The sequence below is a fragment of the Pan troglodytes genome, chromosome 3 (genome assembly GCF_028858775.2).
Source record: "Pan troglodytes isolate AG18354 chromosome 3, NHGRI_mPanTro3-v2.0_pri, whole genome shotgun sequence".
In the NCBI taxonomy this organism is placed as follows: domain Eukaryota; kingdom Metazoa; phylum Chordata; class Mammalia; order Primates; family Hominidae; genus Pan; species Pan troglodytes.
In genome coordinates this window covers 163,230,581-163,243,968 of record NC_072401.2, presented here as the reverse complement: position 1 = coordinate 163,243,968, position 13,388 = coordinate 163,230,581, and the positions used below count along the sequence as shown (strand labels likewise).

The window sequence follows — 13,388 nt, the reverse complement described above, 5'->3', positions numbered from 1 at the left end:
ATATTTACAATACTAGACAAGAATGTATTGTGACGTAGAATCTGATTAAGAAAGACACTGAAGTGTATGCATGAAAAAAAAGCCAAATTAGAAAAGACATACAAGCTTTGACAGAAGAAATTCTGTCAATGAAAAGAGTCAAACTCTGTAAAATATTTGTAGAGATTTATTCTGATCTAAATATGAGTGACCATGGCTGTGACACAGCCCTCAGGAGGTCATGAGAAGATGTGCCCCGGGTGGTCAGGATATAGCTTGGTTTTTTACATTCTAGGGAGGCATGAGACATCAATCAAACACATTCAGGAAATACATTGATTTGGTCCAGAAAAGCAGGACAATTCAAAGTTGTGGTGGGGGGGGGGGGTGGGCTTCCAGGCTATATAGGTAAATTTAAATATTTTCTGGTTGTTGGTTGAGTTTGAAAGGACTGTCTTCGTGGCGATAAGAGGTTGTAGAGACCAAAGTTTTACTATGTAGATGAAGCTTTTAGCTAGCAAGCTTCAGAAAGAATAGGATGTAAAATGTTTCTTACCAGACTTAAAGTCTGTGTTGACATTAATGCCAGAGAGGTATAATGAGGCATGTTCCATCCCCACTTCCCATCATGGCCTGAAACAGCCTCTCAGGTTAAATTTTAAGAGTCCTGGCTTAGGAGGAAGTCCATTCAGATGGTTGGGGACCTTAGAATTTTATTTTTGGGTTACCTTTCAAAGGTAAAAATTATTTTTTACATATTAATTATTTAGTTTTTATCCTGGAGATACCACAATAAGCATTTTTATGCTGGATTTTATTTTTTACATATAGTAGGCATTTGAGTATTTTATTTATTACCAAGGGAGGTTTAATTCAAATTCCAATTCCCAGCAAAGTTTATAAGACAAATTGTCTTGTAGTTTACTATTTAATCTTAAGGAGAAATACGTATTGTGGAAACTCACTTCACCATGCTGCTGGAACTCAGTTAATGTGGGTTTTCAATTATCTTCCTTTATCCATGTATTGGATAATAATAGAATTTCCTAAAAGATAGTGTTACTTGGCTTACCAGCCTATGTGAACTTCCAGGAATAAAACCAGTGCATTCACAAAATCTTATTTTTCATAGTATATAATTATATCAAAATAAAGACTAAATTATGCCTTAGGCCTCTTAGGCCTATTAAATTATAAGCATTAACTTGGAGCAAAACTGGCACTGGAAAGAACTTATTATAATAGATAGAAGGTAATCTGCTGTCCATTTTTCATGCCTTTGTGGTTCACAGAGCATCATTTCCTTCCTGCCTATATATACATAAGACTGGTACAGGTTTGGCCAGAAAGACAATTTTGGCTACAGAGCCTAACCTGAAAATATTTTGTGTAGTACTTAAAAGAAGTAGATGTTCTGCTTGTCAATTTACTTATAGAACATTATTATCTAACTATACCCTATTTGATTACTCTCATTTTTTAACACATGCTTGCTTTATTTTGCTTTTGTATATTAAGCTATTATAGAAATTAACTCTATTAGAGACATTTATAAAAGTGAAATTTTAGTGGATCCAATGTTCTAAAATACTTGGCAATGTCTAGCACATAATGAGGGCTCCATAAATGTTTCTTCTAGTTATCATTATTGCTATTATTCCTTTGATGATTATTAGCTTTAAAATTTTCTCAAGTGTATTAAATAGTGGATAAAAATTATTCAAATGGGCAAAAATAATAGCACAATATTCTAGATATAGGACTATTTTAGAAAATATAATAAATGAGATATTTTTTAGTTATATTTAATGTTAAAATATTTTAAACTTCAAATAGTTTAGGAATCACTTATAATTTTATTAGCAGTATGGCAATCGACTATTTGACTGTTTATTCTTGTATCTAGGTATTATTTTACAATGTCAAATTCACATGAAACATTTCATCCTCCAGTTTGAAAAAGATTCTCCAAGAACATAATATCTATAATTTTATAAAAATCTGATAATTTTTCTTTGCTGACTGTCTTGTAGAGTAAGTGTGGGAAAGATAAGTTTTCAGGAAATGTTAGAAAAAAATTATATATGTATGTAATATATATTTTATTAGTTATATATATTAGCAAAATATATTTTTATTAGTAAAATGAATATTAGTAAATATGTATATATTTTATCAACATTATATAATACGGGAGGAAAAGCCTTTCTATATCCTGTTCTCAAAGTCTTGCTTGACCACATTTTATTTTCAAGAGTGAGCAGTAATTAAAGTTTACATGTGTGTGGAGTCTCTGTGATATCAGAAGGTGTCAGCTGGAAATGCTCTCACATTTCAGTGCCTACGTTCATTCTTACCACAGCCACAGTTGGCTACACTGCTGCTACTTGGCCTGATTTTCTTGCTATCTCTGTCACTTCTCTGCTGAGCATCTTTGACCCCATTCTCTTTTTCTCTGTGCCAATAACTGCAGCTGCTATCTGTTGTTTGTTCTGCCCTTGTTTCAGTGTTGACAATGGAAGGAAGAACAGCTGGCATCACTCTGTCTTATTAATATAGTAACCTTCTTGTATGGGGGTGGGGACTGAAACGAAGGGGAGAGAGAGGGAATGTAGGACTAGGGGAGAACAGGCATATTTGTCATATTCTAGCATGTGTTTCTCCTTTGTAACTATTTGAGTTAGTGAGACAGCCCCTAGTAGGAGCAATAAAGTTTCAAAGAAAGAAGACAAGAAGTGATAAAATAATGTGGACCGTAACTCCAAATTCATAACCTGTTTTTCTTTTTTTTTTTTTTTGAGATGGAGTCCCTCTCTGTCACCCAGGCTGGAGTGCAGTGGCGCGATCTCGGCTCACTGCAACCTCCGCCTTCCGAGTTCACGCCATTCTCCTGCCTCAGCTTCCCAAGTAGCTGGGACTACAGGCACCCGCCACCAAGCCTGGCTAATTTTTTTGTATTTTTAGTAGAGACGGGGTTTCACCGTGTTAGCCAGGATGGTCTCGATCTCTTGACCTTGTGTTCTGCCCACCTCGGCTTCCCAAAGTGCTGGGATTAGAGGCATGAGCCACCGCGCCCGGCCACCAGTTTTTCTTTAACCAGGCTTAGATATTGATGTTACTTTTCTATGCTTTAATTTTTCCTTCTAAACTAAGGAGAAAAACTGTGGTTCTCAAACTGATTTACAGGCACTTAAACATATAAAGAAGACTTAACGCTTCTCACAGAATAGAGATTTAAAATCAGGTAGCATTATGACCAGAGGATTTAATGTATTAATATTAATGTAAGATGCATGTGAGTAATTACAAGAAAAAAAAACACTGTGGATGACTTGAGACATTTTTATAATTTCAATATTTTCCTCTCTTTCAATATATTGAACTGATTTGTAATATTCAAATCACCACGAGTTTCACTTAATTCATCTAGCAAGGTAGGTAAATTATACTAACTAGAAGCCTATCCATCAAATGTTTTAGGAGAACAGATACTGTAAGTGGTAACACTGAAGAGTTGGGATGAAAACATCTAGAGCTTATTATGTCATTTTAAGCAGAAGCTGCCATCCCTCCCCATTAATGCAAGTAAAGCAAGGAGATTAATGTTTTTTGAGTAAGTGCTACATTCAAAATTAAATCACAGAGAAGGAAAAAATATCCAAGGACAAAAGATTCAGAGACACCCCAGGCTAAAGATGAGTTGGCCAGTGCCAAATATTCCAATTCAACAGGATGACTTAACAAATAAATAAAATAGCAAATTAATTCTACGATTAATCCATCTTCTTGGGACCACCAGGATACATTTTAATTCAAGATCCTAAATTCTGCCATGCTTAAAGTTTGATTGTTCATGAAAGAAATTACTGTTTTGTAATTCTTCAATTTTTGATATCAAAATTCTTACTGCATAACTCAGATTTCTGGGTGCTCTATCACAAACCTGTTCAAGAACTAAGATATATGTAAAGTACTTTAAAGAAAACTTCAGTTCTAGGGTTAGTTTTTCCTTTGTTCCAACCACATATAATTAGTTGGTATGGTAGAGTATAGGATGTATTTACTCCTACATGTCTTTAAAGATAAGCCAATTTAGTTGAATTATAAACTATGTGTTTACCTAGAATGCCTATATACAGCAGCATATACGATGTCTTTGATGTTTTTTGTTATAATTTATAATTTCCCTCACAAAATATCTAGCAATTTTTATCCTGATAATAAATATTGTTTTAAAGTAGTCAATTTCCTTCAAACATGGGCTATTTTATTTTATATTATAAATACAATTATATTGATATATTAACCTTATATATATTATACATTTCAAATACACTTAAATATTAAACAGTGAGGAGCTCAGAATATGTAGTAGGAATATAATTATTAGAAATAATGCCCCTTAAAAAATGTTGTGGTTTATTACAGCAACTTTAAAGAAAGCGTTAAAGCTTTACCATCTTAATTTTTTCTTGAACATATGCTAATTAATATCTAAGTAGTCTACTTCTCTAATGATTCTGTTCTCTGCAATGATAAGGAGAGTTCTCATATAGCCCTAACTAAAGGTTAAGGTATACTTTTTTGCAATGTTTTATTTTGGATACTTTTCTATTAATTTAACTTTATGTGTATGATCATCTTGAGTTCCGCCTAGGATATATATGGCTGCAAAACCAACATCTATTGAACAACTGATTATGTGCCAGGCACTTAATATATATTATAATCATTTTATTTTTAAATTGTCTTCTCCCTATGGTATATTTTCTAAATGGGGAAGTTAAACCAAAAGAAGAAGTAACTTTGCTTGCCACATACTTAAAATGATATAGTATGAGTGAGTCAGAAGGCAATGTTTCTTCCCTATTTATCTGTAGCTAATTACTCACAATTATTTAATGTCACTGTTTATCATTTATTATGTAAAAAAATCACACTTATTTGTGTGAAGAATTGTCAAAATCAAGTCACTTTCTGACAGTGGTGGGCTTAGTATGTATATATAATTAGAAGCTTAGGTGTTGCCAATCTGGCTAGGAGGATGTTAGCTAGAAAAGTTTTTATGTTTTCTTATTAGAAATTTCGTGTTTTTTTTTTTGTTTGTTTGTTTGTTTGTTTTTTTTTTTGAGATGGAGTCTTGCTCTGTCGCCCAGGCTGGAGTGCAGTGGAGCGATCTCGGCTCACTGCAAGCTCCACCTCCCGGGTTCAGGCCATTCTCCTGCCTCAGCCCCCCGAGTAGCGGGGACTACAGGTGCCCACCACCACGCCTGGCTAATTTTTTGTATTTTTAGTAGAGACAGGGTTTCACCAGGTTAGCCAGGATGGTCTCGATCTCCTGACCTCGTGATCCGTTCGCCCCGGCCTCCCAAAGTGCTGGGATTACAAGCGTGAGCCACCATGCCACTCTAAGACTGTGGTGTCCAAGATTAACTAGTTACCATCATCTCCTGCAATACACACCGTTGCAATCTCTTCCCACATTGAAACAGTAAATGTCTCTGTCACACATAAAGCAGGATGGAAGTGAAGGTGAGTGTCTTCCGATGCCAGGTCATAAAGGGCATTATGGCCTCTGCCTTGATTTTTTGGATCACACATTTCTGGGAGAAACCCATTGACACAATGTGAGGACACTTAGGCAGCCTTGGGCAGAAGTCCAGGGAATAAAAAACTGAGGCCTCCTGCTAACAAGCAGCACCAAATTGCCAGCCATATAAATGAGCACGTTAAGAAGTGGATCTTCCAGCACAGGACAAGCCTTCAGATGAATGTAACCTCATGAAATACCCTGAGCAAGAACCCTCCCAGCCAAGCTACATTTGCAAAGACCATAAATGTTTATTGTTGTTTTAAGCCACTAAGTTTGAGACAGTTTGTTACACACTATGACATAACCACTGCCTACTTTGTTTACTTGGTTTGAAGGAAAGATGGATGTTGTTTTTATTTTTTTATTTTTGCGGTGGCTTTAATCTTTTGACTTAGCAACAATTCTTACCTTGTCGTGGATTCAATGAGACTAATTTGATTGTCAGGAGTAGACTTATATTGTTTGATTAAGTAATAGATTATTTGAAAACTAAGGTGAATTTTAAACTGGCAGTGTGAAGCAGCCAGAGATGCATCCACATTCAGAACCCAGAAATCTGCATTACATAGTTAGACAACTTCTGACTTTTCTTGCCTCTCTCCTGGGTTGTGTGGACTTTTCTTCCATGTCATACCTTCTTAAGTCACAAGTTATCATAGTCCTGACTATACCACCCTATCGTGCCTTTTGCTATGCATTCTTAAAGCTCCTGTTCTCTCTGATCTCTGCTTTTCAAGTGTCATTTCTTGATTCCAGTTACCTCCCAAAAGAATCTGATTATCCTATCTCATCACTTTTTCAAAATTAAGGTCACAGTTTTCAGGCTAATTTCTGTATTACATGCCCTAATGTAAGCTGGGCACTGCAGCCTAATCAGCTTATGTTAGACATTAGGTTAAAACCCTGTGTGGTCACAGGAGGAAACAATCTTCAATTAATTTCCAAGAATGACAGGTTCATTTGAAAGTGGCTTTAAATTTGGCATATGACCGGCAATGTACTTGACATATCAAATGTTGTTTCTAGCCTAAAAATAGCATAGGTTAAATGTCTTAGTTCATTCTCCATATGTATATTCAAAGAAATTTCAACTACCATAGAACTAACCATACGTTTTTACAGATTACACTTTATCCACATTTTTTATTTTAAGGTTGCCCTCTTTTATTTACCTGCTGAAGTTAAGTCAGTTTCTTAAATCCAAAAGGAAAGCAGTCAATAAGACATCTAATTTAAATGTTATCGTTATATAAGTTCATTTTATCAAAAAATAATTTGCAATGGTGAAAACCTGAAACTTTCAGACAAGGAGAAGGACAAGCAAAAAAAATTATTTAATGTAAAATTCAGGCAATTTACACATGAATAGCCAAGAAAAGTAGCTCTGCAATAGTACAGCATGATGTTATGTAGGTAACTACCTTATTGCTGTTGCTTATATAACATCATTCAACTCTCCACATAGGTTTCTTTATAGAGGTAGCATATTTAATATGAGATCCATCATTTTGAAAATAAGTGTAAGATCCTAACACAGGAAATAAGGCAATTTACTAAAAAGCACTTGTAAAGGTTTCAGTCACTCCTGTCAGGCATCTATTCCACTGAGCACATTTTCATTATAAGGTGTATATTATCTTCAAAAAAAACTTTACATTTCAGTTATGTAGTGAATACATATTAAATTAAGTGGTTTATAACTTTGAGGGTTTTATTGTTCAATTATGAATAAAAGATATCAAAGCAGATAATTTTTATTGTATATTGAGTACATTAGTTGTTTCACAGGGCTCCATGTGTGAAAGGAAAAGTTATTTAGTCCAAAGTCTTGGTTCCAGACAGACTAACTATAGTTTAAAAACTAAGCTGGGTTGGCCAGGCACGGTGACTCATGCCTGCAATACCAACATTTTGGGAAGCCGAGGCAGGCAGATTACCTGAGGTCAAGAGTTCGAGACCAGTCTGGCCAACACAGTGAAACCACATCTCTATGAAAAATATAAAAATTAGCCAGGTATGGTGGCACACATCTGTAATCCCAGCTATTCAGGAGGCTGAGGCACAAGAATCGCTTGAACAGGTGGAGGTTGCATTGAGCAGAGATCACACCACTACGCTCCAGCCTGGATGACAGAGCATGGGTCTTACTGGAGAGAAAACTAGGTGGAGATTTCTGGTAAGGATATCCCTTAAAATAAAGAGATTCAAAAAGTCTTGATGTTTGGAATGTGAGTTGAAGATGACAAGGACATATCATGGAAGCCCCTATGTACTATACTAAGGACATTAAGGAAAAAAAATTGTGTGTGTGTGTACATATATATATATATATATATATATATATATTTACATATAATAAATTCACTATACATATATACTTAGTGTGTGTGTATATATAATTTATTATATAAAATATATAATTTATTATATGAAATATATATAATTTATTATATGTAAATATATTTTTATATATGTGTAAATATATATAATAAATTACATATAAATTCACTATACATATATACTTAGTGTGTGTATATATACACACACATACTAAGGACATTGATAAAAATCTGTAAAAAAATATATATTTACATATAATAAATTCACGCATGTATATATATCACAGTAGTGGCATATTTAAGCCTGAATTTATTATATGTAGCTGTTTATATTGTCTGAAGGATAAATTAATGTGGTGAAACAAAGCCATTCCAATATATAAGCAGCTGTTAAAAATGTAAAATATATATATTACAATACCCTAATAGAAATAAGGAGCTGAGGACATAAGCAGAAGGTAAAAGTTTTCTCCAAATATTTCCAAATATATTCAATATCACAGGTAACCAAACTAATATATATATAAGAATATAATATATAATATATTACGTTTTTAATTTATATATTATATGTGTGTATATATATATATTCACATTTAGTAAGCTTGTTCACAAGGTCATGCACACACGCACATGCATGTTCACCTGAAGTGTTTGAAATGAATACTTTCACAGATTGCTGGTGGTGCTGGTAACAATCTTTTGGAAATCAACCTGACATATATCAAATGTTTTAAAGGCTTTCATACCTCTTGCAGGAACATATACTACTGGAAATAACTACTTAGCGGGATGGTCATCACAGTAATCACATAGACACACACCACACACATACACATACACCTGTATGACTGATAAAGGTCAATGATATTTATTGAGCTTCTATTACTTATGCTAGCATCTGATATTGGTACTAGGTTAGAATTAATAAAGTAAATCATAATACTTTTAAAAGGCAGAAATTCATATGATGAAACAGTATTTGAAACCATGTATAAAGACTAGATTAGGCATGTTATAACAAATGAATAAAAGGAATGCAAAATTATATTTATATATTATATATTTATATATTTTATCAGATAAATTTCCATATATGTAGGCATTTATAAGAAAATCAGAAAAGTAATGAAAAGACATGAAAAAATGCATTATATGCTTGTAATTCCAGCACTCTGGGAGGCCAAGGTGGGTGGATCACCTGAGGTCAGGAGTTCGAGACCAGCCTGAACAACATGGTGAAACGCCATCTCTACTAAAAATACAACAACAACAAAAAATAGCTGGGTGTGGTGGTGGGAGCCTATAATCCCAGCTCCGTGGGAGGCTGAGGCAGGAGAATCTCTTGAACCCAGTACGTGGGGATTGCAGTGAGCTGAGATCTCACCATTCCACTCCAGCCTGGACAACAGACAAACAACCCCCAAACAAACAAAGAAACAAACAAAAAGAGAATGTATTATTATACCAGGGCAATTAAATTTGAGGTTTTTTTTTATTTAATGTACATTCTAACTTTGTATATAAAATGGAATATGTTTTAAACAGACAATAACAATATATATAATTTTTAAGTTAAGTAATTGCAAAATACATTTTATCTACATAATGTTCATTATCTTCATCTAGGAATAGTTTATATTCCCATCTAGCTTATTTTTAGTGGCTGTTACATTTAATTTGCTACACTTTCTATATTCTAGTAAACCATCAATATATTATGCTTTTAAGCTATTGCAAACAAAATTTTATTTTGCATCTTATTCTTACAGAAGAAAAATACAGAAATTGGATATTTATCTTGTAGCTTGCTAAATAATTGATCTTATGAACTTAATTTGTACTTTTACTTTAATCTTTTGTGACTGATTTTACCTTCAAATTTTGATTGTCTTCTATTTATACTATTTATACAATTTATATTTGTTTCTTAGATTAATGAATTGATCAACCCATCAAAAATTAATTTTAAATAGTAATCACAATTCAATATTTTGATTCTCCATTTATTTATCTATTTAAAAAATTTCACTTTTATAGATTTAGGGAGTACAAGTGCAGTTTTGTTACATGGATCTATTGCCTAGTGGTGAAGTCTAGGCTTTTAGTGTAACTATCACCTGAATAGTAAACATTGTACCCAATATGTTATTTTTCATTCCTCACCTACTTCCAACCCTCCCACTAATGTCTATTGTTTCTTTTTTATGTCCATGTGAACCCATTTTCTAGCTCTCACTTGTAAGTGAGAACGCTCAATATTTGAATTTCTGTTTCTGGTTTATTTCATTTAGGATACTGGCCTGTGGTTCCATCCATGTTACTGCAAAAGACAAGATTTCATTTCTTTTTATGGCTGAGTAGTATTCCATGGTGTGTGTGTCTGTGTCTCTGTGTGTGTATGTGTGTGTGTGTAATACTTTATTTATCCAATCATCCATTGATGGTCACTTATTTATTACTCTGGTGTATGTTAATTTTTTATTAATTTAAATACCCCTCTATTCTTAGTTTATTAGTTTACTAAGGGAATTTATATTATACTTAGTAATATGCTATGTATTTTATCAGATTGCATTTTTGTTTGGTTAAATTATATTGACGATCCTTAATTGACAAACTAATATGTATTAAATTAATTTCTTTTTGTTAAAATTTTAAGTTCAGGGGTTCATGTTCAGATTTGTTACATAGGTAAATGTGTGTCATGGGGGTTTGTTGTACAGATTACTTCATCATGCAAGTATTAACCAAGTGCCCATTAGTTATTTTTCTTGATATTCTCTCTCCTCCTATCCACCACACTCCAATAGGCCTCAGTGTGTTCTCTTTTATGTTTCCGTGTTTTCACACCATTTAGCTCCCACTTATAAGTGAGAACATGTGGTGTTTCTTTTTATGTTCCTGCATTAGTTTGCTAAGGATAATGGCCTCCAGCTCCATTCAAGTTCCTGCAAAGGGCATGATCCTATTCTTTTTATGGCTGCGTAATATTCCATGGTGTATGTATTCCACATTTTCTTTACCCAGTCTACCACTGATGGGAATTTAGGTTGATTTCATATCTTTGCTATTGTGAATAGTGCTGCAATGAATATATGTTTGCATGTGTCTTTATAATGGAATGATTTATATACATTTATACACATTTGGGTATCTACCCAGCAATGGGATTGCTGTGTCAAATGGTATTTCTTGTTTTTAGGTCTTTGAGGAATCACCCTGGTATTAAGCCAAGTACCCATTAGTTATTTTTCCTGATCCTCTCCCTACTCCCCTCCAGCCATCAAAAGGCCCTCTTTCTCCTCCTCCTCCTCCTCTTCCTCTGTCTCTCTCTCTCTCTCTCTCTCGCTCTCTCTCTCTCCCCCCCCCCCCTTGTTTGGTTCAGTAGTGCTTCAGTTCAGTCTGTGTATTATCGTTTGTTTAAAACTCTTTGGGACCACATGGTTAATTTTCTTTTTTTGATATGTTTTATATAAATTGTGGTTATATTTGGTTTTTAAAAATATTCAATTTATTGGTGAATTTTGTGGGTTTGAAGATTTGTGTATTTGCATGTTTACTTCTTGTCTGAAAATGCAGAAAGAATCTCTGCTTATTGGAACAGATTTACAGAGTAGAGCAAGGCTTTTTGTTTTGTAGTTTACTTCGTGGCCACCCTTGAAGATATGTCAATAAAATTGGAAAATGCTTTCTGTTTGTGTAGTAAAACAATCATTGTAAATACAGTAATTCAATCTTGATAATTGTATTGTTAAAACTTTGTCTTTATTTTTCTTCATTTTTCAAATATTGAGAGTGATATGTTAAAGAAAAACAGACCAAGATTGTGGATTTATTTATTTTACATCCAACCTTAACAGTTAAAACATAATACTGTGTTTTAGCTTATGTAATTTTAAATTCAGTATGTAGTGCCTTGATTTTTATCTCATCTGATATTAGTATTACAAAGTCTGTATTTTTTGGTATTTATTCCTAAATGACTGCCAGTCTTAAAAATGTCTCTGTCCTTAGTTCTAATGTCCTTACTCCTTTAAAATAGTGGTGCTTTGATATGCCACTAGAATTTTTCACATGCTTTTTTTCTATCTGGAAATTGAATCACACCCTTCACTTCATTTATTCTTACTCATTTCTCAGACTTCACCTTGATCATAATTAGAGAAGTTCCCCCTGTTTAACAATGTCTAATCCACCCAACAAATGCATTCACATTACTATGTTTTTCTCTCTATAACACACTAAATTCATAACTTTGAATTTTTTTCTGTCATCATTTGATTACTTTTTGTCTCCCCAATTAGAATATAGGTTCTATGGGCACAGAGATTGCCTGTTCTAACCTGTGTATGTGAGTGCTGAATACATCTGACACATGTTAGGTACTCAATTGGTACTCACCAAGTAAGTGGGTGGAGATATAAGGAAACACATGCTTTGTTATTTTTGTATAGGCCAGAGAAAGATTTATAAGTCTAATCATAGTTCAACCTTTCCTAAAACTACAAAAAAATCCACTTCTTTTGCATTGTGTGTGCAGACTTACTTGATTTTATCATGAATAAATTCTCCAGCTTTATTTTTTTAAACCAGTCTTACCCGCCAAATATACCAAATTACTTGACACATTCTCTCAACATGTTCTGATGCTTCTGGTTGATATACCTTGAACATATTTTCTTTTTTCCTCATGTATGGAATAACCTCTCTAGCCCCCTACACCGCACAGCACTCTTGTAAGCTTTGGTAATATTACATTTCTTGTTCAGCACCATCTCAATGAAGCTGTCCCTCCAGTACCCAACCTCTTCTCATAGCTGATCATTCTGTCTTGTCCACATTTGCTGAATTTGAAATTTGCTTCTTCCCTCTCATTTATTACATGTGTGTGTTTATTTGTTTTCAATGTTCTCTTTTCTCCTATGTCTATAACCTCTCCTTGAGAATAAGATTTGTCTTTTTATCATTTTATAACATATTTAGTTGACAAAGATTGAATATGTTTAAGATGAAAAGATGATGTATATATTATGTAATGATTATCACAATCATTAACACATCCATCACCACCCACATTGTACATTACATGTTCAGAACTTACTCATCTCATAATTGAAAGTTATACTTTTTTCGTATTTGTTCAAAGTGTACTGCCGGCACAAGAACAACAGCATAAACTGTGCTGCAGGAATGCACACATCATGTATTTATGTTCAAATAAATGTCATTAAGGAATTAAAAAACTAAAAATTGCAAATGTTTACCATTAATAATTAATTTTTTAAAGAAATATAGCAGATGCTGAAAACTGCATGACTTGGGCCTTCAGCCGTAGGTGAGGAGTGCTAGACTTCATTCTTGGCTCTAAAACATACACATGTGGGTTCAGTTGGAAAAAAAAGTCATTAAGTTTTAATATGGTCAAAATACTGGAAGTAATTGCTGTATATGAGATTTTCTATTAGTTACATTTT

The 13,388-nt window shown here is 33.6% G+C and overlaps 1 protein-coding gene across 3 annotated transcripts in view; it reads left to right on the top strand.

Annotated features, from left to right (window-relative positions):
• FSTL5 (follistatin like 5) overlaps positions 1–13,388 on the top strand; it is an 816,338-nt gene that overhangs the window by 675,031 nt on the left and 127,919 nt on the right. The window lies entirely within an intron of this gene.